The following is a 22,216-nucleotide window of genomic DNA, read 5'->3' on the forward strand; positions in this document are numbered from 1 at the left end:
GACTCAAAGCGGCCCTTTCCTCACAATGAAACAAAAAAGCTTACAGCACCTGGTATTCCCAGGCGGTCTCCCATCCAAGTACTAACCAGGCCAGACCCTGCTAAGCTTCCGAGATCAGACGAGATCGGGCGTGTTCAGAGTGGTATGGCCGTAAGCCCTTGACTCTCACACACATGCGCTCTATATCCATTTCACTCACTTTACAACCTCAAAAAAATGTGATGTGCAAAAGCCTCACGGTCTTTTTACACACCAAATAGTTGTCCTGTCAATACAAAGAAAAGAATGTTGATGTCATCTAGAGAAAAGTACTGCATCTGCAATCTGTCTACTTCAAATTACACACTGCATGACATTCCATTCGAAAGCTGTGAAGGGCGCTTCAAGAAAAGGTGTGAGGGAAGCTTGCTCATGCTGGTCCCCAAAGACTCAAAGCGGCCCTTTCCTCACAATGAAACAAAAAAGCTTACAGGACCTGGTATTCCCAGGCGGTCTTCCATCCAAGTACTAACCAGGCCCGACCCTGCTAAGCTTCCGAGATCAGACGAGATCGGGCGTGTTCAGAGTGGTATGGCCGTAAGCCCTTTACTCTTACACACATGGGCTCTATATCCATTTCACACACTTTACAACCTCAGAAAAAAAGTGATGCCCAACAGCCTCAGGGTCTTTTCACACGCCAAATCGGTGTCCTGTCAATACAAAGAAAAGAATGTTGATGTCATCGAGAGAAAAGTACTGCATCTGCAATCTGTCTACTTCAAATTACACACTGCATGACATTCCATTCGAAAGCTGTGGAGGGCACTTCAAGAAAAGGTGTGTGAGGGAAGCTCGCTCATGCTGGTCCCCAAAGACTCAAAGCTGCCCTTTCCTTACAAAGAAATAAAAAAGCTTACAGCACCTGGTATTCCCAGGCGGTCTTCCATCCAAGTACTAACCAGGCCCGACCCTGCTTAGCTTCCGAGATCAGACAAGATCGGGGGTGTTCAGAGTAGTATGGCCATAAGCCTTTGACTCTGACACACATGGGCTCTATATCCATTTCACACAATTTACAACCTCAGAAAAAAAGTGATGCGCAACAGCCTCAGGGTCTTTTCACACGCCAAATCGGTGTCCTGTCAATACAAAGAAAAGAATGTTGATGTCATCGAGAGAAAAGTACTGCATCTGCCATCTGTCTTCTTCAAATTAACCACTGCATGAAATTCCATTCCAAAGCTGCAGAGGGCGCTTCAAGAAAAGGTGTGTGAGGGAAGCTCGCTCATGCTGGTCCCCAAAGACTCAAAGCGGCCCATTCCTCACAATGAAACAAAAATGCTTACAGCACCTGGTATTCCCAGGCGGTCTTCCATCCAAGTACTAACCAGGCCCGACCCTGCTAAGCTTCCGAGATCAGACGAGATCGGGCGTGTTCAGAGTGGTATGGCCGTAAGCCCTTGACTCTCACACACATGGGCTCTATATCCATTTCACTCACTTTACAACCTCAAAAAAAATGTGATGTGCAACAGCCTCACGGTCTTTTTACACACCAAATAGTTGTCCTGTCAATACAAAGAAAAGAATGTTGATGTCATCTAGAGAAAAGTACTGCATCTGCCATCTGTCTTCTTCAAATTAACCACTGCATGAAATTCCATTCCAAAGCTGCAGAGGGCGCTTCAAGAAAAGGTGTGTGAGGGAAGCTCGCTCATGCTGGTCCCCAAAGACTCAAAGCGGCCCTTTCCTCACAAAGAAACAAAATAGCTTACAGCACCTGATATTCCCAGGCGGTCTTCCATCCAAGTACTAACCAGGCACAACCCTGCTTAGCTTCCGAGATCAGACGAGATCGGGCGTGTTCAGAGTGGTATGGCCGTAAGCCCTTGACTCTCACACACATGGGCTCTATATCCATTTCACACACTTTACAACCTCAGAAAAAAAGTGATGCGCAAAAGCCTCAGGGTCTTTTCACAAGCCAAATCGGTGTCCTGTCAATAAAACAAAAGAATGTTGATGTCATCGAGAGAAAAGTACTGCATCTGCCATCTGTCTTCTTCAAATTAACCACTGCATGAAATTCCATTCAAAAGCTGCAGAGGGCGCTTCAAGAAAAGGTGTGTGAGGGAAGCTCGCTCATGCTGGTCCCCAAAGTCTCAAAGCGGCCCTTTCCTCACAATGAAACAAAAAAGCTTACAGCACCTGGTATTCCCAGGCGGTCTTCCATCCAAGTACTAACCAGGCCCGACCCTGCTAAGCTTCCGAGATCAGACGAGATCGGGCGTGTTCAGAGTGGTATGGCCGTAAGCCCTTGACTCTCACACACATGGGCTCTATATCCATTTCACTCACTTTACAACCTCAAAAAAAATGTGATGTGCAAAAGCCTCACGATCTTTTTACAAACCACATAGTTGTCCTGTCAATACAAAGAAAAGAATGTTGATGTCATCTAGAGAAAAGTACTGCATCTGCAATCTGTCTACTTCAAATTACACACTGCATGACATTCCATTCGAAAGCTGTGGAGGGCACTTCAAGAAAAGGTGTGTGAGGGAAGCTCGCTCATGCTGGTCCCCAAAGACTCAAAGCTGCCCTTTCCTCACAAAGAAATAAAAAAGCTTACAGCACCTGGTATTCCCAGGCGGTCTTCCATCCAAGTACTAACCAGGCCCGACCCTGCTTAGATTCCGAGATCAGACGAGATCGGGCGTGTTCAGAGTGGTATGGCCGTAAGCCCTTGACTCTCACACACATGGGCTCTATATCCATTTCACTCACTTTACAACCTCAAAAAAAATGTGATGTGCGAAAGCCTCACGGTCTTTTTACACACCAAATAGTTGTCCTGTCAATACAAAGAAAAGAATGTTGATGTCATCTAGAGAAAAGTACTGCATCTGCAATCTATCTACTTCAAATTACACACTGCATGACATTCCATTCGAAAGCTGTGGAGGGCGCTTCAAGAAAAGGTGTGTGAGAGAAGCTCGCTCATGCTGGTCCCCAAACACTCAAAGCTGCCCTTTCCTCACAATGAAACAAAAAAGCTTACAGCACCTGGTATTCCCAGGCGGTCTCCCATCCAAGTACTAACCAGGCCCAACCCTGCTTAGCTTCCGCGATCAGACGAGTTCAGAATGGTATGGCCGTAAGCCCCTGACTCTGACACACATGGGCTCTATATCCATTTCACTCACTTTACAACCTCAAAAAAAATGTGATGTGCAAAAGCCTCACGGTCTTTTTACACACCAAATAGTTGTCCTGTCAATACAAAGAAAAGAATGTTGATGTCATCTAGAGAAAAGTACTGCATCTGCAATCTGTCTACTTCAAATTACACACTGCATGACATTCCATTCGAAAGCTGTGGAGGGCGCTTCAAGAAAAGGTGTGTGAGGGAAGCTCGCTCATGCTGGTCCCCAAAGACTCAAAGCGGCCCTTTCCTCACAATGAAACAAAAAAGCTTACAGGACCTGGTATTCCCAGGCGGTCTTCCATCCAAGTACTAACCAGGCCCGACCCTGCTAAGCTTCCGAGATCAGACGAGATCGGGCGTGTTCAGAGTGGTACGGCCGTAAGCCCTTGACTCTCACACACATGGGCTCTATATCCATTTCACTCACTTGACAACCTCAAAAAAAATGTGATGTGCAACAGCCTCACGGTCTTTTTACACACCAAATAGTTGTCCTGTCAATACAAAGAAAAGAATGTTGATGTCATCCAGAGAAAAGTACTGCATCTGCAATCTGTCTACTTCAAATTACACACTGTATGACATTCCATTCGAAAGCTGTGGAGGGCGCTTCAAGAAAAGGTGTGTGAGGGAAGCTCGCTCATGCTGGTCCCCAAACACTCAAAGCTGCCCTTTCCTCACAATGAAATAAAAAATCTTACAGCACCTGGTATTCCCAGGCGGTCTCCCATCCAAGTACTAACCAGGCCCAACCCTGCTTAGCTTCCGAGATCAGACGAGATCGGGCGTGTTCAGAGTGGTATGGCCGTAAGCCCTTTACTCTTACACACATGGGCTCTATATCCATTTCACACACTTTACAACCTCAGAAAAAAAGTGATGCCCAACAGCCTCAGGGTCTTTTCACACGCCAAATCGGTGTCCTGTCAATAAAAGAAAAGAATGTTGATGTCATCGAGAGAAAAGTACTGCATCTGCCATCTGTCTTCTTCAAATTAACCACTGCATGAAATTCCATTCCAAAGCTGCAGAGGGCGCTTCAAGAAAAGGTGTGTGAGGGAAGCTCGCTCATGCTGGTCCCCAAAGACTCAAAGCGGCCCTTTCCTCACAATGAAACAAAAAAGCTTAGAGCACCTGGTATTCCCATGCGGTTTTCCATCCAAGTACTAACCAGGCCCGTCCCTGCTAAGCTTCCGAGATCAGACGAGATCGGGCGTGTTCAGAGTGGGATGGCCGTAAGCCCTTGACTCTTATACACATGGGCTCTATATCCATTTCACACACTTTACAACCTCAGAAAAAAAGTGACGCGCAACAGCCTCAGGGTCTTTTCACACGCCAAATACGTGTCCCTTCAATAAAAGAAAAGAATGTTGATGTCATCGAGAGAAAAGTACTGCATCTGCCATCTGTCTTCTTCAAATTAACCACTGCATGACATTCCATTCCAAAGCTGCGGAGGGCGCTTCAAGAAAAGGTGTGTGAGGGAAGCTCGCTCATGCTGGTCCCCAAAGACTCAAAGCGGCCCTTTCCTCACAATGAAACAAAAAAGCTTACAGCACCTGGTATTCCCAGGCGGTCTCCCATCCAAGTACTAACCAGGCCGGACCCTGCTAAGCTTCCGAGATCAGACGAGATCGGGCGTGTTCAGAGTGGTATGGCCGTAAGCCCTTGACTCTCACACACATGGGCTCTATATCCATTTCACTCACTTTACAAACTCAAAAAAATGTGATGTGCAACAGCCTCACGGTCTTTTTACACACCAAATAGTTGTCCTGTCAATACAAAGAAAAGAATGTTGATGTCATCTAGAGAAAAGTACTGCATCTGCAATCTGTCTACTTCAAATTACACACTGCATGACATTCCATTCGAAAGCTGTGGAGGGCGCTTCAAGAAATTGTGTGTGAGGGAAGCTCGCTCATGCTGGTCCCCAAACACTCAAAGCTGCCCTTTCCTCACAATGAAACAAAAAAGCTTACAGCACCTGGTATTCCCAGGCGGTCTCCCATCCAAGTACTAACCAGGCCCAACCCTGCTTAGCTTCCAAGATCAGACGAGATCGGGCGTGTTCAGAGTGGTATGGCCGTAAGCTCTTGACTCTCACACACATGGGCTCTATATCCATTTCACACACTTTACAACCTCAGAAAAAAAAGTGATGCGCAACAGCCTCAGGGTCTTTTCACACGCCAAATCGGTGTCCTGTCAATACAAAGAAAAGAATGTTGATGTCATCGAGAGAAAAGTACTGCATCTGCCATCTGTCTTCTTCAAATTAACCACTGCATGAAATTCCATTCCAAAGCTGCAGAGGGCGCTTCAAGAAAAGGTGTGTGAGGGAAGCTCGCTCATGCTGGTCCCCAAAGTCTCAAAGCGGCCCTTTCCTCACAATGAAACAAAAAAGCTTACAGCACCTGGTATTCCCAGGCGGTCTTCCATCCAAGTACTAACCAGGCCCGACCCTGCTAAGCTTCTGAGATCAGACGAGATCGGGCGTGTTCAGAGTGGTATGGCCGTAAGCCCTTGACTCTCACACACATGGGCTCTATATCCATTTCACTCACTTTACAACCTCAAAAAAAATGTGATGTGCAACAGCCTCACGGTCTTTTTACACACCAAATAGTTGTCCTGTCGATACAAAGAAAAGAATGTTGATGTCATCTAGAGAAAAGTACTGCATCTGCAATCTGTCTACTTCAAATTACACACTGCATGACATTCCATTCGAAAGCTGTGGAGGGCGCTTCAAGAAAAGGTGTGTGAGGGAAGCTCGCTCATGCTGGTCCCCAAAGACTCAAAGCTGCCCTTTCCTCACAAAGAAATAAAAAAGCTTACAGCACCTGGTATTCCCAGGCGGTCTCCAATCCAAGTACTAACCAGGACCGATCCTGCTTCGCTTCCGAGATCAGACGAGATCGGGTGTGTTCAGAGTGGTATGGCCGTAAGCCCTTGACTCTGACACACATGGGCTCTATATCCATTTAAAACAATTTACAACCTCAGAAAAAAAGTGATGCGCAACAGCCTCAGGGTCTTTTCACACGCCAAATCGGTGTCATGTCAATAAAAGAAAAGAATGTTGATGTCATCGAGAGAAAAGTCCTGCATCTGCCATCTGTCTTCTTCAAATTAACCACTGCATGAAATTCCATTCCAAAGCTGCAGAAAGGCGCTTCAAGAAAAGGTGTGTGAGGGAAGCTCGCTCATGCTGGTCCCCAAACACTCAAAGCTGCCCTTTCCTTACAAAGAAACAAAAAAGCTTACAGCACCTGGTATTCCCAGGCGGTCTCCCATCCAAGTACTAACCAGGCCCAACCCTGCTTAGCTTCCGAGATCAGACGAGATCGGGCGTGTTCAGAGTGGTATGGCCGTAAGCCCTTGACTGTCACACACATGGGCTCTATATCCATTTCACTCACTTTACAACCTCAGAAAAAAAGTGAAGCGCAACAGCCTAGGGGTCTTTTCACACGCCAAATAGGTGTCCTGTCAATAAAAGAAAAGAATGTTGATGTCATCGAGAGAAAAGTACTGCATCTGCCATCTGTCTACTTCAAATTAACCACTGCATGACATTCCATTCCAAAGCTGTGGAGGGCGCTTCAAGAAAAGGTGTGTGAGGGAAGGTCGATCATGCTGGTCCCCAAAGACTCAAAGCTGCCCTTTCCTCAAGCTGAAGTTAAAAGAATTGCAAATTAATCCTTCACAGGTACTTGTTCACAGAGATGGATGAAATAAAAATTGAATATATTCTAGTATTATAAAAATACAATGAACTAAATTATTAACAATGAGTAAGAGGATTTTCAAAACAAAACAAACAGATTCTTTCTTGGTTCTGAACTTTCGTTTCACTGAAAATAAAAATCTTTTTTAGTTGGATAGTTTCACATAAAATACCCTCAAGTCATCCTTTACACCTCAATTGTAAGGAAAAAAAGTTTCCTCTACAAAAGATAACCCTTTTGTTTTTTTAAAATATACATCATATTTAATCCCTTTCAGAATCCTTAAGTTACCTTCTAAACCGGTATTCTTTAATTTACAACAACTAAAACTCAATATTTTACCTGTGGGCACACACACATTCATATGAAACACCTTAAATTTAATTTTTACCTGTTTCAGGCCTGTTTATTGAAGCTCGTGTGCGGTCGGGGCTTCACAACTGTAATGGCCGCTTCACTCGCAGCTGAGCACACAATAAAAGCAAGTGCATGTGTATGTTAGTCCTCACAAATCCAGGGTTTTATTAGAAGGGGGAGAACGGGAATGGAGGATGAGAGTCTGAATGGTAATGGCAATGGCGGTGGAAGTCACAATCCAAACACTCACACGCAATGGCGGGACAGCGAAAGTCACGAAGAAGAAAACACAGCAGGACAAGGCACAGCAGAACAGCAGAGCCATCGGATGGAAACCCGTCTCTCTCTCTCCAATGTCCGTCTCCTTCAAGCATATTATCTTAATTTAGCCACAATTATCAAACATTATCTCGTGTCGAATTCGCATTACCTTTACTTTCGCTCCAAAAATATTACAACGCTAAAGCTACGATCTGCTGGCACATTAGCACGGAATGCTATCCCTAGCTAGCACGTCGCTAACCATGTACACATCCAGTCTCTTTTCACTATAACAGTTAGATAAAGCGCAAATACAGGCATAAATATTCACCTCTCGAAGGTCACACAGAAGTTTACATCAGGACCACCAGTCGTCGACCTCCAAAATAAACTTAAATGCTCTCCACACAAACGATGCCTCCCCTCTTAACTCTCTGATCATTGCCTCTGTTTCTCTCCCCATGCGCGCTAACGACTCACCTCACAAACCTGCGCCACTAGTCCCACCCCTTACACAGTAACTTTCCTCTCATTGGCTTTTGCGGTCTTAATACACCCAAAGATAAGACAGGAATGAAATGATTGACAGGTAACAATTGAGGTTACATATAAACACGGCTTCTTCCCCTCTCCTTATTCTCAGATCACTGATCTTTTACAGACTCAGAGAACTTAAAGACCTTTATATGAATTTATTTTTTAACTGTAAATAGTTTTACTTTTTAAATGTTACATATTATATTTATGCTTTTAACCTGCTCACATTATAACCAATTTTAAAGATCATGAACTCTATTTATTTTTGAACTTTTTAACACATCTCTTTATGCTTTTTATGCGATGTAATTTATTTGATTTTTGTACAGGGCTACGTGTTGTATGATAACAAGAGTGTATATTGTTTACAATGTGTTACAGTCAATGGGTGGCACGGTGGTACCGTTGTTAACAGTGTCGCCTCAAAGCAAGTTCAAGTCCTGGCTCGAGCACAGGTTCTTTCTGTGTGGTGTGTGCATGTTCTCTCCGTGCCTGCGTGGGTATTCTGTCTGCAATGGACTGGCTACCTGTCCAGGGTGAAACCTGCCTCTCACCTGAAAGCCACTGGGAAAGGCTCCAGCCTCCCCCTGCAACCCTTAACAGAAATAAGCTGGGATGCATGGAAGTATAGAAAGCGGATACAATGAAGCGCATACAAATTTTTCGAATGCATGAAAAAGTCTCACCTTTTGTTTTTTTCATATTGGTTAGTTTGGAAGCATGGAATTTCTGACAAAGCCTAAGTTTGTATTGTTTATTCACTGATTTTTCTGACAATTTACAAACAAAGCTTTCAAAACTGAGAGAACAAGCAGTGGTGTTTAAGATCAACACCCAACATGGGGCTTGAACCAACAACCCTGAGACTAAGAGTCTCAAGCTCGACTGACTGAGCTAATCAGGTTACGTCAGTGTAAGTCCCATAGCATGAAGCGGTCAGAGTGAGAGACTCACAGTCCTGTGAGTGATCACCCACCCATCTATCCATCCATCCATCCATCCATCCGTCCATCCATCCATCCATCCATCCATTTTTCCGCTTATCCTGTTAAGTGTCACAGGGTGGGGCTGGAGCCTATCCCAGAGGGGACATTACCTTGGACAGGTCAGTGGTCCATCGCAGTCCACCGCAGCCAACAAATATTGACAGACAACCATTCACACTCACAGCCATACCTACGGTCAATTTAGAGTTGCATTTCCATTTGCATGTCTTTGGACTGTGGAAGGAAGCTGGAGTACCTGGAGAGAACCAGCACAGGGAAAACATGCAGACACTCTCAGGATTTATTCCAATGAAGCGCCTAAAAAAGGAGTGTTGGAACTCACTCAGATGAATGAGACATTATAAGCCATCAAATATATACATGTAGATATAGTGTTGGAGATCCAAAAAAACAGGGAGAAAAGAGAAGAGAAGAAGAAGAAGAAAAAAACAGCTTCTTTGACCAGATAACATAGTTGTCTATTTCAATGTTTGAGGTCTGAAAAAATAACTGATTAACTGTGAAATGTGATGGACAGGCAAGTACTTACTAGGATCAGGGCAGCTGGAAAATAGGCTCCTGCATCTGTAGGCAATATCAGAGACAAAGAAAAATCAACACAAATGAGCAGGCACTTGAACGATGCTAAAACCACTCTTTTTTAAACAAATACAACCACAGCTCCTGATCTATGGCCTTAAGTACACTGTAATCATGCCATCAGACAGACTCATGCCAGAGCAGTAGCCTAGCACAAGATGGAGGAACGTAATTGCATGTAAACACAGTCAGTGTGCACTCATCTTAATATGAACCGATTTAACTGTTGTGTGACACGTATATTGTGTGTACTGTAAAATGGTTCAGACTATCAGAAAGCTTCATGAATTCACAGGCAAAATACAGATGTCGCACACATTAATTTGTGGAGGCTCGAGATGTAAAAAGTAAAGTCAACTCTCTGTGTTTTTTGGACTAATTTGCAAGCATTTTCAACATTTTGGCTAGCTGCTAAATCTGGCTAGCATGATGTGCACCGAGTGTAATTATCAATGCAAATGTGGCAGGATGAGAGGTCCCATCCTAGCAGTGAGACTGGTTGGTGATGCCTGACTTGGCTTGTACCATCATTAGCCAACCAGTGTGAGGCGCTGCTCTATAAATAGGGGCAGCATCTACCTGGTCAATCTCTTGCTCTTGGGGTCCGCGGTCCTCCCACTTCCTGGTCACCTCGCTTCCGCCTCTGATCGCCTCACGTCTACCTTCTCGCCACCGTCTGTGCTGGTATGTAGCAGTAGCTCCCAGTAGCTCGTGTTGCATGCTGATCATGCACGTTTTTCATATTCACATGTTTAATTGTAGGCGTCCGGCTTTTGGGACACGGTCCCTTAATCGCCGCTAGTGGGGAAACACCCCCCCTCCGATCTGACGTGCAGAGGCTGTTTGCCACAGCATACTAGCTGTGAAACCCTTTGCTCTGCATGCGTGCGATCTACACCTGATTGGCACAGCTGGTGAGCCGTGACACTGAGGAAGAACTAGCTGCTGCTTTGCTACCGGGCGCTGTCTTGCCAGACTATCCTGCTTTGCCAGATGCTCCTGCTTTGCTCTGGCTGCTGTTTTGCTACAGACTACCCTGCTTTGCTCTGGCTGCTGTTTTGCTACAGACTACCCTGCTTTGCTCTGGCTGCTGTTTTGCTACAGACTACCCTGCTTTGTAACAGGCTCCTGCTCTATTAGCCTGCCTGCTACTAGCCTGTTCTGCGACCTACTGGCCATCTACACATGTTTTGCTTGTTTGTTTGTTCACTGTTTACTGTGTTCACTGGAGTGCTCTGCTTCTGTGTTAATGAATTGGAATCTGCTGTGTGTTGAACTGGAGGTTGTTTCAGTAATTCACCTTGTTTAACCAGGGTCTGCCAGATCCTGATGTCCACCGTGTGGCGCCACTGAACTCTACTTCATGGTGCTCTGAAGGTTTGGATCTGCATTGTTTCCCATTCCTCCGCTTGGGCTTCAGGGTGTAGCAAGCTGCTGGACGGCTATCCGTTAGCTCCCTGGTCTAGCAATGGAGACATGAACTCGTTTCTGGTTATTTTGGGTTGTATTATTTTTCCTTGCTAATTTGTTTTTAATAATTAAATCTTGTTTCTCGAATTAATTTTTAAATTGTGGTTTGAGTTTGGTTCTGGTGTTTGTGTGTTTTTTTTAGTTTTGGTGTTAAATTATAATTCTTGTCATTTCGTTTCAGGTACTGGGAGCTCACGGTCCTGGCGTCGCTTTTCCTCTTGTGTGCTGTGCACCCCTGTTTTGCTTTAATCATGTGTTTTTAAATGTGATGTCCCAATTGATCAGGGTGTCTTCTGCCTTGGGATCCCTCACCCCCACTGGTAAGCTCCAGACTTGTTTAGATTCATTCTTGTTCTCTTTTTAATCTGCTGGCCTGTTTACAATAAAATATTTTTGTCATGGAACCACATCTCCTGCCAATTAGTAAATGAACCTGTGAGTGCCTTTTGGTCGGTACGTTAACTATTTCCTTGGGCGAAATTCCCAAGGTGGCGTTGTCCGGCTTTGGTCACTATTATATTTTAATAAGTGCACCCCCCACTCGTGTGTCGCCACACAAACTGGAAACTTCACTTAGCCTCCACTGGCCTACAGACTTTGCGCCAGTGTCTACAATAAATGCAATCGCTACTCACCAAATGACTGTGATTGAGATGGATGATAACCAAGGCTCTGGCCTCACGTGCAGATCAGGAGATTCTCCTTGCGTCCATCAGGCAAAGATACTGCATGATACTGTTGATTTATTTACAGTGAAGTACTGTATTTTAGCATTACAGCATAGTTCTGTTAAACAGTCATGGGGTGTAATTTAACAGATTCCTATTAGAATTAACGGCAAAGTACTGTATTTTTATAAACAGGGTGATACTGTTGAAATCTTGTAGTACACTGCAAGCAATTGCTATAAATGTACAAGTCCCACCGCTTTCATAAAATTCATCACTGGATTCAGGACGACCCCTGCTACTCGGCTGCGGTGGGCGGGAGGAGGCTCAGGCCCAAACAACACTGACTGCAGCTTTAATTTAATCCTAGGTTGATGTAATACTCTGATAAATCAGTGGTATTTATTTCATGATTTTCATAGGAATAAGTTAAGAATAAAATGCAAGTTCATGGTTAAGCTAAAATTTACATTAGTATTATGAAGAAGATATTAAAATAATAAAATTTGTTTAAAATTTAACTTTCAAAAAAACATCATTTCATGGGGTGTGAATGTCTTTCAAAAATGTTAAAGTAATTCTATTACGTTAGGTTACGTGCGTGAGTTCATGACCTTTTAGTGTTTACACTTCCGGGAGAAACGAGCGCGAGGAAGGAGCATCGTGTGAATGGCGTAACGTTATCGGAGTTTGGAGACTGTGTTGTCGGAGAGGAGTTTTTATCGGTAACGGACTGTGAACTGTAATTGACCGACGTGATCGGAGTGCGTGAATCGGATTCTCCGCCACCGATTGTGTTTTGAGCACCAGGCAAGTCCAGTTACAGAAGCTAGCGGGAGCTAGGCTAACGCTGTCCACGCTGAATGGAGACGCCGCTGCACGGACGGGACAGGAGCTTCGGATAGTCGCCTCGGGAGAGAGTCGTTAACGGAGGACGCGTCACTGCTGCCGAAGGAGTCGGAGGATGTGCCGCTGCTGCCGAATCACGGAGGTCTGTTGCTGCGGGCTGCTGCGAGCGGGACGGTTGCTGCCACAACGAGCGAGGGATTCATCGGCTGCGGTCCGGTATTGTTGACTTCACCGACACACGGGGGGGATCTGGTAAAGGTTTCCATCATGAGCTCCAACTAAAGCGCGCCAACGAAAGTAAACAAGAGTGCACTCGAAATAAAATTAGACAGTTGAAAAAAAGACAAACAATATACCCCGGGGTTCTTTTTATTTTCTATAGTCTTGTTTATTCAAGGTTTGAATGTGTTTTTCTGCAAGCTTTTAATACATTTTCTAAACTGAAATCTTGTGTTGTTTCATTGAATTTGTGTGTTGTTACTGAAGCTTTACAGCAGAGTTTAAAGGTCAAGTGTTCTCCCCATAGCCTCCATTTGAATATTTAAGAGTGAGAATCATACATTGCCCTAGATGGATTTTAATTATTCCAGATGGGACTTTTACCATACAAGATATTTGAAATGAGTTAAAGTGTTCCCTGTAAGCCTAAGGTGGGTTTTAATATTGGAGCCGGTGGTAAAAGGGTTACATTTAGAAATCTAAACCCCTGCTACCATGAGCACACATGGAAATAAAGACTCAACTGACCGCTCGGTCTACTTCAGCTAGCACACTGAACAATACTGTTGTTTACTTGCTGGCTGATAAGTGAGCAGCTGATGTTTGCAATAACATTGAAATAAACTAAAAATAGAGTCAATAGCTCAAATCCTATCACCACCAAAGGAGCCACGTCTTTAACACTTCAATCTCATAGCGACTCCTCAGGATTTCTTCTTCTCTCCATTGCATTTTGTAGGAGGCTCCTGCCGGTCCACACTGCCTTCCCCCTAACAGATTCAGCTACTGAGACTAAAGTTCGTTCGTGAGCTCAATGCATAAGTGACGTAATATTTGTTGAAAACTAAATAGGCGTGAAGCTGTAACCTCACATGAACACTCGAAGTCTAGATTTCAGCTGCATGTGAAGAAATCAGCATAAAATCCTTGTGTTGGTGTTTAAACCTGGACTACCAGAACCAGGCTAAGAGGTGTTTGTCTGTTAGCTGTGAAGCAAACTGAAACATGAAGGCTTTGAGGGTTTGTTCTCAACACAAAGAAAGATTCAATGCTCAAACTGCCAACTCTGTAAAAACAAAACATTTTTACAAATCTCAGTTTATTTCTTCATGAAGATCTTAATGAGGCAATCAGCACCAGAGCACTAAAGTTAAAATTAGTAACACCGTCACTAACGATGGATATATTTGACCCGATGTAGTTTTCCTGATCAAATATAGTTTTCATCAAAATATAGTATTTTTTTATAATTGATTATTTCCCAATATGCAACGTCACATAAATGAAAAAATGGAGGACCCTATAAAATGACCTGACGTCAGTGTTCAAGGGTGAAGTCATTTTTGGAATGAAGAAGAGTTCATCCAGCTTTTTTTGCCTCGTGTCTCTGAACCAGCTCATTTGTTGTGTCCACGCAGAGAGAGAGAGAGGATAAATGTGATCGTGGAGAAGTCCTTTTGTTCTTCAACTGGTCCAACTTGATGGTGAGTCTCCTTTTATCAAGGATTACTGAATGCTTGTGTTATTTATGGCATTGTAAACACTTTATAAACCCTTCATTCAGAGCTGTAAAGAACCTTTAACCTCATATCCCAGACATCAAAGTGGGCCACTAACTGGTGAGATGAAGCTATGCTATGCTGCTACATTCTGAAGAGGTAAAGTAGCAGGTTCTGAGAGTGATGGCTAACCTGGATGTGTTCATCTCCTACTTTAATATCAGCGTCCCAACTTGGAGCTCTGACCACCTCCAGCTTTTTGTTCCTGTTTCTGCTTCAGTCAACAGGGAACTCAAACCTGCAATAGAATCATCAACAACAATGGAATAGAAAACAGAGGAAGACAAAATATCATAAACTTAAAAAGCTGAGAAATGTTCATGAAGAATAAATGCACACATTATGATTGAGGCCAGAAAGTAAAACTCCACACCAAATGTATTTTGACATGTAGGGATAATGAACTTGAATGTGTTGAAATAGCAGATAAATGAATCCACTATCACAAGATGGCGTCACAGATCCTGATGCTCTGAGCAGGAAACACCAAGCAAAACATGACTAAAAAGCTCCTGTTGTTCCCTCCATGAAAAACTGTGGCACTGATGAGAAATAGGATCCCAGCGTCCTCTGAGGATCCATCGCCGCACCATTCGGTAGAAGGATGATAGGGTCGGCACCAGGAGAAACCCTTGTGTCTCCGATGCAGGGAAGATGGAGCACTGAAGAGGCCACATTGTGGCGTCCTGAAGAGGACATTTGGTGGAGCCTGAGACAGCAAACATCATGCCGCCCTTCATCAGAAGAACCACAGCACCAGAAGAAAGAATCCTGGCAGTGACGACAGGGAGGATCAGGGTGTCCTCCTCACCACCACCTTTAAACCTTCAAATGAACTTTCAAAAGCTTCAGAGTGGAGAATGATTTTTTTTAAACCTTTTTTTTTTGTTTTTCCTTTAATTCTCATTTGTGCGATTGTCTGATTCATTCGAAATAAACACTGTCTGCTGGGTTTAAGTTGACTGTGATTGTCTTTTTGCATGCAAGTTGAAAGTTATGCCAATAAAAACCACAAGTATTTGAAGACCAAAGGAAGAACCCCCAAGGTCAGGACCCTGAGATCAAAGTGAGCGCTCTGATCTCAGAGGTTTGGGATATTTCACATCCCATGGCCCTTCAAATAAGATCCCTGTGTCACTGTCTACAAGTTTTAAACCGTATTTGTTTGTGAAAATTAAAACCAGACGACCACTGTGGTCCTGTTTACACGGGAAGTAAAGCCCAGATGCCATGGTGGACCTGTTAGCACCCTGGACTTTGAATCCAGTGACCTGAGTCCAAGTCTCAGTTCCAGCAGGTTTCCTGCAGCCTTCAGAAGAGCTGCTATGTTTCTCTGTAGAGAACTAAGTGATGCTCTCAGCAGGTTGAGGGCACCACCAACAAGGGAGGTTATGAACCTCTGACTTGTAGGAAGAAGGTAGGAGATCTCCAACAGGATCCTTCTTTCCTCTGTCCTCCTTGGATCTCATGGATCATCACAGTCAAGTGGAGACCCAAGCTCCTGGATGGATGTGGCACTCAGGAATTGCTGAGTTTTCCAGTGGATTTTGTTCCACCCATGGTTCAGGAGCAGGATTCCTCCTGGTTAACCTTGTATCTATCGACCCCAACTGTGTGGTTTTGGAGAATTTTTCATGTCATGTCAAGAAATCAGGCTGGTGGGTTTTTCAATGAGAGAAATTCTGGTAACTTAATTATGTGGCATGTTTGTTGAAGCAGTAATTAACTGATGAATTAAGGAAGGCCTGGCCGGTCTTTGCTCACAGGTCATACGATGTAGTTAGCAGGTCCTGAATTAATCTGGAGTTCCATGATTTCCTTGTGGTTCATGTTCCTTTTGGCAATGTAGTCTGGAACAAGAGCAAGATGAACCTCCAAATATCAACAGTTTGGATTGCAGGTGATGTCAAGTTGTATTTTGAGGAAACTCCTCCTTGTGTTTGGCTCCATGGTGAAATGGTGAGCACTCTGGACTCTGAATCAGTGGTCAGAGTTCAAGTCTCAGGGGGACCTTCCTGTCTGGAATGTGTCCCATGGAACAAACTGATAAAGAGATATTATGAGGTTCTAATGTTCTGGTTCATTTCTTGTCCTTTAGAAAAATGAAATTCATATCTTACTGCCATGAACACAGACTGTGTGTTTAATGTTAACAATAAATGCAACAACTCAGGAGCCAGTAGCTCCTGTGGAAAAATTCTACTTTGTCAATGAATTAATTCATTTCATATTGCAGTCTGCAACTTTAAGTTTCTGTCAGAATGGCCGAGCGGTCTAAGGCGCTGCGTTCAGGTCGCAGTCTCTCCTGGAGGCGTGGGTTCAAATCCCACTTTTAACAAAGGATGTTTTCTCCACATTCCTATGCATCCACAATGGAAACTTCCAAACCAAGTTGAAGCTGCTCTCCACTGATGGGAGTGAGTGGTCGTCTGCCAAAGTGGGTTGAACTGGCAGCAGAGGAGGCAAACGAGTTTCCCTGTGACGTTCCAACATTGGCCTGGTTTCCTCCAACATGGAGCAGCCACCAAAATCTAACTACAAATGTTGGATCAAAGTCTACTGAAGAAATGCATTTTCTTTGACTTCACATTTTGTCCATTAATTTCATAATCAGAGTCACCATCTCATCACATGACAAAAGTTTGGGTTCTGTATTGGTGGTAAAATATCCTTCCATGCCCCTCACTAGTTTGCACACAGAAAAGCATATTTTACTGGTTTCAAATCTCTTAGTGTGTTCTCTCTCTTAAACCAGCTGTGGCAGCTTTCATTGTGTGATTGATTTTAAAATATAAAGATGGAACAGAACCATTGGAATAAGATGTCAGGACATTTGAAGGAATGTAAATCTCCTGTTGAAATGTTGCAGTGTGCAGCTGAGGCTCTCTGGCAGTGGCACAAGGAGCCACAATGGCAGAACCTGGACCCTCCTGGAGGAGAACCACAGGTGAGGGCCTTCTTGGCTCCAGATTGATGGAAATCAAGTGTCTGAGGCTGTTAGCAGCCATTAAGTTGATCTGGTTGGGCACTGGTATTTTTTCTTGCTGCAGCTCAGGAGTGATTCAGGAGAAGAGTTTCAGAACAGCCAAGATTGGGGACTGAAATTTTCAAATTTCCCCTGGAACCAGACAATCTTGGGAGGTAAAACCTCCAATCATAGCCACTCAGATGCAGCAGCAGAAAGAAGCTGTCATCTACCCTGACAGTCAGAGCATCAAGTCAAGAAAACATCAACCATCTTGGAGTTCCAAACCTTCACCTGTCAGATTCAGCTACTTCTTATTGTGGGACTTTAAATTTGAACACAATGGAATTTGGACAAGGAGTTTTCCTTCAAGTCCAAACATCATCGTCCAGCCTCCAACCAGAGGTCCATCAGTTATCATGGGAGCCACATGTGGAGTCTGGGTTCTTTTCTAGAATGTGACGGCAATGACAGTCCTGCCAAGTGACATCACTGACATGAATGGATGACTTCAGTCACATGACTGGATGACTTCAGTCACATGACTGGATGACTTCAGTCACATGACTGGATGACTTCAGTCACATGACTGGATGATAATGTAGATGCCAATGTAGAGGTTGGGGAAATAGTCTCTGAGAATCCAGCTTGAACCAACGCCCTCCTTGTTTTTCAAAAACCCAAACAGCGACCATCAGTCTCCCTCCAATCCTGTACTTGGGTTCAATGTTGCTGTTCCATTTTGCAGCAGTAGGTGTCGCTGTGATACCAGGTTCAGTTCAAGAGTCCCAACTCCAGCTCATGTTGGTGACCTCAGTGGCAGGGTAAAATGGCACTTCAGTGGATCATGTGGATCAACTCATGTCTGTCCTCACTGCTCCACAGGTCTGTCAAATGTTCTGTAAAATAGTTTGACCCAGCAGAGATGCTAGATTAGGAGTTGATGGGAGTTGTTGCAGATACCAGTGTCCAAAGTCCAGCTTGAACCCAGTTTGTGCACTTATTTGTCAAGCTAGCAGAGATTCTTTTTGACAAGAATTTTTCCTTTCGTTTTAGTTATCGTCAGTCATCGAAGACTGGATTCAGTTAAATTCCCATCTTAGCCTTTTAGTTTAGAACAGTTTTAGTTTAAATTTAGTCTTTTGTCTTAAGTTTTAGTCTCATTTTAGTCTGAAGCAATGTTTTATTTTCCTGAGATGTTGCAAAGGGATATGTGATGTTCTATAAAACTCCATACAAAGCAAACATGAAACTGTCATTTAAACTGAGATTGAAGCACATTGCTCTTGTCAATAAGGATCATGATCATAATAATGAAACGTCAGAAGCCTGTTAGAAAAAGTGCAAATTCTTGTTTATTTTCTGTATTTGACTGACAAGCCACAAGAGTAACGCTCCAGCTGCGGGATGGCGGGCCTTCAGGTGTCTTTTCAAACTGGTCGTGTTTTTTCCACTAATCTAAGATCCACAACGCTCCCCATCCTTGTCAGGAACAACACACTCCGTCTTCTGTTCAGCAGGATGATAACAGAAATGCGTCCATAAATCCGCTCGTCTTTTTCTTCCAACTTTCCACGCTGCCGCCACAGGTGAAGATCTGCTGCTCGTCTACACAGCGTCTCTGCAACGTGCACTGAAACACCGCGGAGGGCGGGGCGGGTGTGGGGTCGGGGCTGCCAATCAAAAAGTCGGACTGAGAGGTCAAATTTGTTTTGAGATGATTTATTGGTTCAAAAGAAAAGAAATCAAGGCATTAAGGATGGTTGTAACCCTGAGAGTCCGACCGGCCGCCGTCATCCTTTTCATCACGTTTTTACTCGTCAGCTCACAGTGAACAGCGATTTTGTTTTAATGTTCGTTGTCAGTACTATTAGTATAGTATAGTCCATCCACTGTCATCTTCCACTTATTCCTACACATTAAGGGTAGCGGGGGGGCTGGAGCCTATCCCAGCGTCAACGGGCGAGAGGCGGGGTTCACCCTGGACAGGTCGCCAGTCCATCGCAGGGCCAACATAGAGAGACCTTTTTTTAGTCAGTAAACCCTCGATTTCAGTTAAAAAATGATAAAATGAACCTCAAGAAAATCATAGAAATAAACAAAAGGTTGTTGTGTTTCCTGACCATTACTGAGGGATGTTAGAACACATCTCTGACATGGATTGGTTTTATTTATTATTCATTTTAATATGATTAACTATTGTAACATCCATGGTGTTATGGGTCAGTTTAGACCCTCATATATTTACCTCAAGAAAAAGGAAAAAAGTCTCTTTTTCAGCAAATGAACTTTAATACAAACACAAAATGAAAAGCAGAACAAGCCAGAACCCAAAATATGGATTTGCAAGGTCAAACAAACAACAACCAGTCAAGCAAACCAAACCAACAGAAACCAACTACTGGTTCAAAACCAGTAAAAAACAAAAACAGAGGAAAAGTCTCTGTGTGTAAGAACATGCATGTGGATGTGTGTGTGTTTAGATGTGTGTGTGTCAAAAACTGACACACTTCATTTTTTGACAACATGAGCCAACAGTGGTGGTGTCTGTCAAAGAGGTGGAGCTCTGTCCTTCACCTGCAAGATTTCAGCAGGCAGCTCAGGTCCAGTTTTCTTCACTGTGCCACCATGATAAGTTTCCTCCTGAGAAGTTCTTGTCCAAGGTCATAGCTGGTAAAAGAATTGTCACAGTGATACTGGGACCCTGCAGTCCAGTCGTCATATCCAGGACCACACTGGACATGGCCGTCTTTGTTTGTTTTGTTGTTGTGCAGGTCGATGGGAAAACGAGGCCAAATGAGGATCCCCTGAAGCTCCCATGACTGGGAGAGGAGCTGCTGTCAGTGGGTTGCTGACAGTGCACTTCTGACTTCAGGTATGGCTCTAATTGTTTCTTTATCATCTTATTTTGATCACTGGGTCCAGACAGACCCTCACTATTTTATCGTTCAGTGAAAAACATTTGTTTGTTTTATTTTGTTGAACTAGAGGTTCCTGCCAAAGTCAGAAAGCCTTGATGCAATAAACAAATTGATGTGCTTCTTTGATGCATTTAAAACCTCCAAACAGGTCACACAGGAGGAAGGTGAAATCATGTGACCATCATTCTAACAGCTGTTGACCTTGTTTGAACTATTTGATGGTGCTAAATATTGACAGCTTGCTAACGTTAACTAGCTAACGTTGCTAGCTAGCTAATATTATTTTCTATCTTCAGGCCTAAATTTGGGATTGATTGTGAAAATTGTTCTCCTCACCTTTGTCAGCACCAGGTTTTGTCTTGATGATGTCATTGTAACTGCCTTTCTGATTCTAAAATATAATGCATCCAAGAATAAAAATGTAAAACTGCCCCTCCATGGAAATATCATATTTAATATATTGCAATATTCTTTTCCAGTATACTTCACTATATTTTTTTTTTTCAGAGAGACTTTAATGTCTGTCTTTGATTTCTAAACTCTGACTCTCCTGTTATTGGTGCTGACTGAATTCTACCACCTGACAGACTGGGAAGGCTCATATTTGTGATGGATCCATAAATACATGAAGGTCTTCTTTCAATGAATTGGCGTGAAAGAACTTGTTATTTTGTTCGTAGTTGTCATGGTGACTCGTGGTGTCGGGGCTCCACTGATGATGGCATTTTGTCGTGGTTGTGCACGTGTGCAACTCAAGGTGAACGTACTCACAGTTGATTGAAGCAACTCAGATCAGCTGTTCTGGAACCAGATACTCAGTTCTGAAATAAGAACAAAAATAAACAGGATTATTTCCACCTCATACTCCTGCATATATTCAAGTGAACAGGGAACACAAATTCATGCACAACTTCTCCTGTGTGTTCATCCACAGTCACTAAACAACAACCAAACCAAACAAAAGGGGGTTTGCTAGCATGGCGTGCTGAGGTAGAAAGGAGCTGTATAAATTGAGTCCTTTTACCATTTCTTTCCTGGCTGCTTCTAGCAGCGCTGTCGTCACTTCCTGTGACCGTGGGAGGAAAGGGGTCCCCCTTCAGAATAAGTTTCATATCATTGTTACTTCCTCTTCAACATGCGTTTAGCAGACCAACTCACTAAATAGCACAGTGAGGTAGTGTGGCCGAGCGGTCTAAGGCGCTGGATTAAGGCTCCAGTCTCTGAGGAGGCGTGGGTTCAAATCCCACCACTGCCATCGTATCCTAGGTCACTGGAGAGGTGTGGCAGTCCTCTCTGGGCTGGAGGGGTTGGGTGCTTTTATCACTCGTGGGAAGAAAATGTCCTGAACTTGAGGAGTTCTCCTCATCTTGAACTCTCCAAAACAACAATGTGCAGTAACGCTGAGCTGCCTTCAAGCCAACAACATGGGCACAGTGTAACCAGAGCCACAGGCTCCTCCCAGTATATGCAACACTGCCAGTGACAAGTGATGCGGACCTAAATAATCTATAACCAAAAATCTATCACATGACAGGATAAAGGCACATTGAAAGAGTTACTCTTGCAAGACAGGTTTTGAGAAGGTTCACCAAAATAATATAATGTGAAACAATTTCTTTTTTTTAATTGGTTATCTACTCAGCTACACCAGCACCTGGTTCTACAGGCTGAATTAACTCCAGGACGTTGGCCAGCCGTGTCAGTTGAAACCTTATTTGTCCAAATAGCAAAAAAACAAGTCTGATTGTTAATGAAAGATGTCATCATGGCTTTGAAACTGTGGTTGGGGACAAACCAACATGAGCACATTCATGGAAGAATAGCAATAAAAACAGGAAGTGTTAGTTAGCAAGCACTCACCAGGCTTTCACTATCATATTTGAGTCTAGTGGAACAA

At 43.7% G+C, this 22,216-nt stretch overlaps 14 non-coding genes and 3 pseudogenes across 14 annotated transcripts; 1 reads left to right on the top strand and 16 right to left on the bottom strand.

Annotated features, from left to right (window-relative positions):
- Positions 1-37: 37 nt before the first annotated feature.
- Positions 38-156, bottom strand: LOC147266614 (5S ribosomal RNA). The gene has a single exon (XR_015114807.1). It is a non-coding gene; the product is annotated as a 5S ribosomal RNA (ribosomal RNA).
- A 307-nt stretch (positions 157-463) lies between these two features.
- On the bottom strand, positions 464-582 carry LOC147266615 (5S ribosomal RNA). Its single transcript, XR_015115230.1, has one exon. It is a non-coding gene; the product is annotated as a 5S ribosomal RNA (ribosomal RNA).
- Positions 583-892: 310 nt separating this feature from the next.
- Positions 893-1,011, bottom strand: LOC147266616 (5S ribosomal RNA). The gene has a single exon (XR_015115096.1). It is a non-coding gene; the product is annotated as a 5S ribosomal RNA (ribosomal RNA).
- Positions 1,012-1,321: 310 nt separating this feature from the next.
- On the bottom strand, positions 1,322-1,440 carry LOC147266617 (5S ribosomal RNA). The gene has a single exon (XR_015114312.1). It is a non-coding gene; the product is annotated as a 5S ribosomal RNA (ribosomal RNA).
- Positions 1,441-1,750: 310 nt separating this feature from the next.
- On the bottom strand, positions 1,751-1,869 carry LOC147266618 (5S ribosomal RNA). The gene has a single exon (XR_015114476.1). It is a non-coding gene; the product is annotated as a 5S ribosomal RNA (ribosomal RNA).
- A 309-nt stretch (positions 1,870-2,178) lies between these two features.
- LOC147266619 (5S ribosomal RNA) lies at positions 2,179-2,297 on the bottom strand. The gene has a single exon (XR_015114066.1). It is a non-coding gene; the product is annotated as a 5S ribosomal RNA (ribosomal RNA).
- A 310-nt stretch (positions 2,298-2,607) lies between these two features.
- Positions 2,608-2,726, bottom strand: LOC147266620 (5S ribosomal RNA). Its single transcript, XR_015113615.1, has one exon. It is a non-coding gene; the product is annotated as a 5S ribosomal RNA (ribosomal RNA).
- A 310-nt stretch (positions 2,727-3,036) lies between these two features.
- Positions 3,037-3,145, bottom strand: LOC147266621 (5S ribosomal RNA; annotated as a pseudogene).
- A 310-nt stretch (positions 3,146-3,455) lies between these two features.
- On the bottom strand, positions 3,456-3,574 carry LOC147266622 (5S ribosomal RNA; annotated as a pseudogene).
- Positions 3,575-3,884: 310 nt separating this feature from the next.
- On the bottom strand, positions 3,885-4,003 carry LOC147266623 (5S ribosomal RNA). The gene has a single exon (XR_015115606.1). It is a non-coding gene; the product is annotated as a 5S ribosomal RNA (ribosomal RNA).
- A 309-nt stretch (positions 4,004-4,312) lies between these two features.
- On the bottom strand, positions 4,313-4,431 carry LOC147266624 (5S ribosomal RNA; annotated as a pseudogene).
- Positions 4,432-4,740: 309 nt separating this feature from the next.
- On the bottom strand, positions 4,741-4,859 carry LOC147266625 (5S ribosomal RNA). Its single transcript, XR_015114940.1, has one exon. It is a non-coding gene; the product is annotated as a 5S ribosomal RNA (ribosomal RNA).
- Positions 4,860-5,168: 309 nt separating this feature from the next.
- LOC147266626 (5S ribosomal RNA) lies at positions 5,169-5,287 on the bottom strand. Its single transcript, XR_015112747.1, has one exon. It is a non-coding gene; the product is annotated as a 5S ribosomal RNA (ribosomal RNA).
- Positions 5,288-5,598: 311 nt separating this feature from the next.
- On the bottom strand, positions 5,599-5,717 carry LOC147266627 (5S ribosomal RNA). Its single transcript, XR_015115159.1, has one exon. It is a non-coding gene; the product is annotated as a 5S ribosomal RNA (ribosomal RNA).
- Positions 5,718-6,027: 310 nt separating this feature from the next.
- LOC147266628 (5S ribosomal RNA) lies at positions 6,028-6,146 on the bottom strand. Its single transcript, XR_015115329.1, has one exon. It is a non-coding gene; the product is annotated as a 5S ribosomal RNA (ribosomal RNA).
- Positions 6,147-6,456: 310 nt separating this feature from the next.
- Positions 6,457-6,575, bottom strand: LOC147266629 (5S ribosomal RNA). The gene has a single exon (XR_015112789.1). It is a non-coding gene; the product is annotated as a 5S ribosomal RNA (ribosomal RNA).
- A 14,917-nt stretch (positions 6,576-21,492) lies between these two features.
- Positions 21,493-21,574, top strand: trnal-aag (transfer RNA leucine (anticodon AAG)). Its single transcript has one exon. It is a non-coding gene; the product is annotated as a tRNA-Leu (tRNA).
- Positions 21,575-22,216: the final 642 nt, after the last annotated feature.

The sequence above is a fragment of the Aulostomus chinensis genome, chromosome 4 (genome assembly GCF_037954235.1).
Source record: "Aulostomus chinensis isolate RoL2024-O1b breed Wild chromosome 4, RoL_Achi_v1.0, whole genome shotgun sequence".
NCBI classification, from domain to species: domain Eukaryota; kingdom Metazoa; phylum Chordata; class Actinopteri; order Syngnathiformes; family Aulostomidae; genus Aulostomus; species Aulostomus chinensis.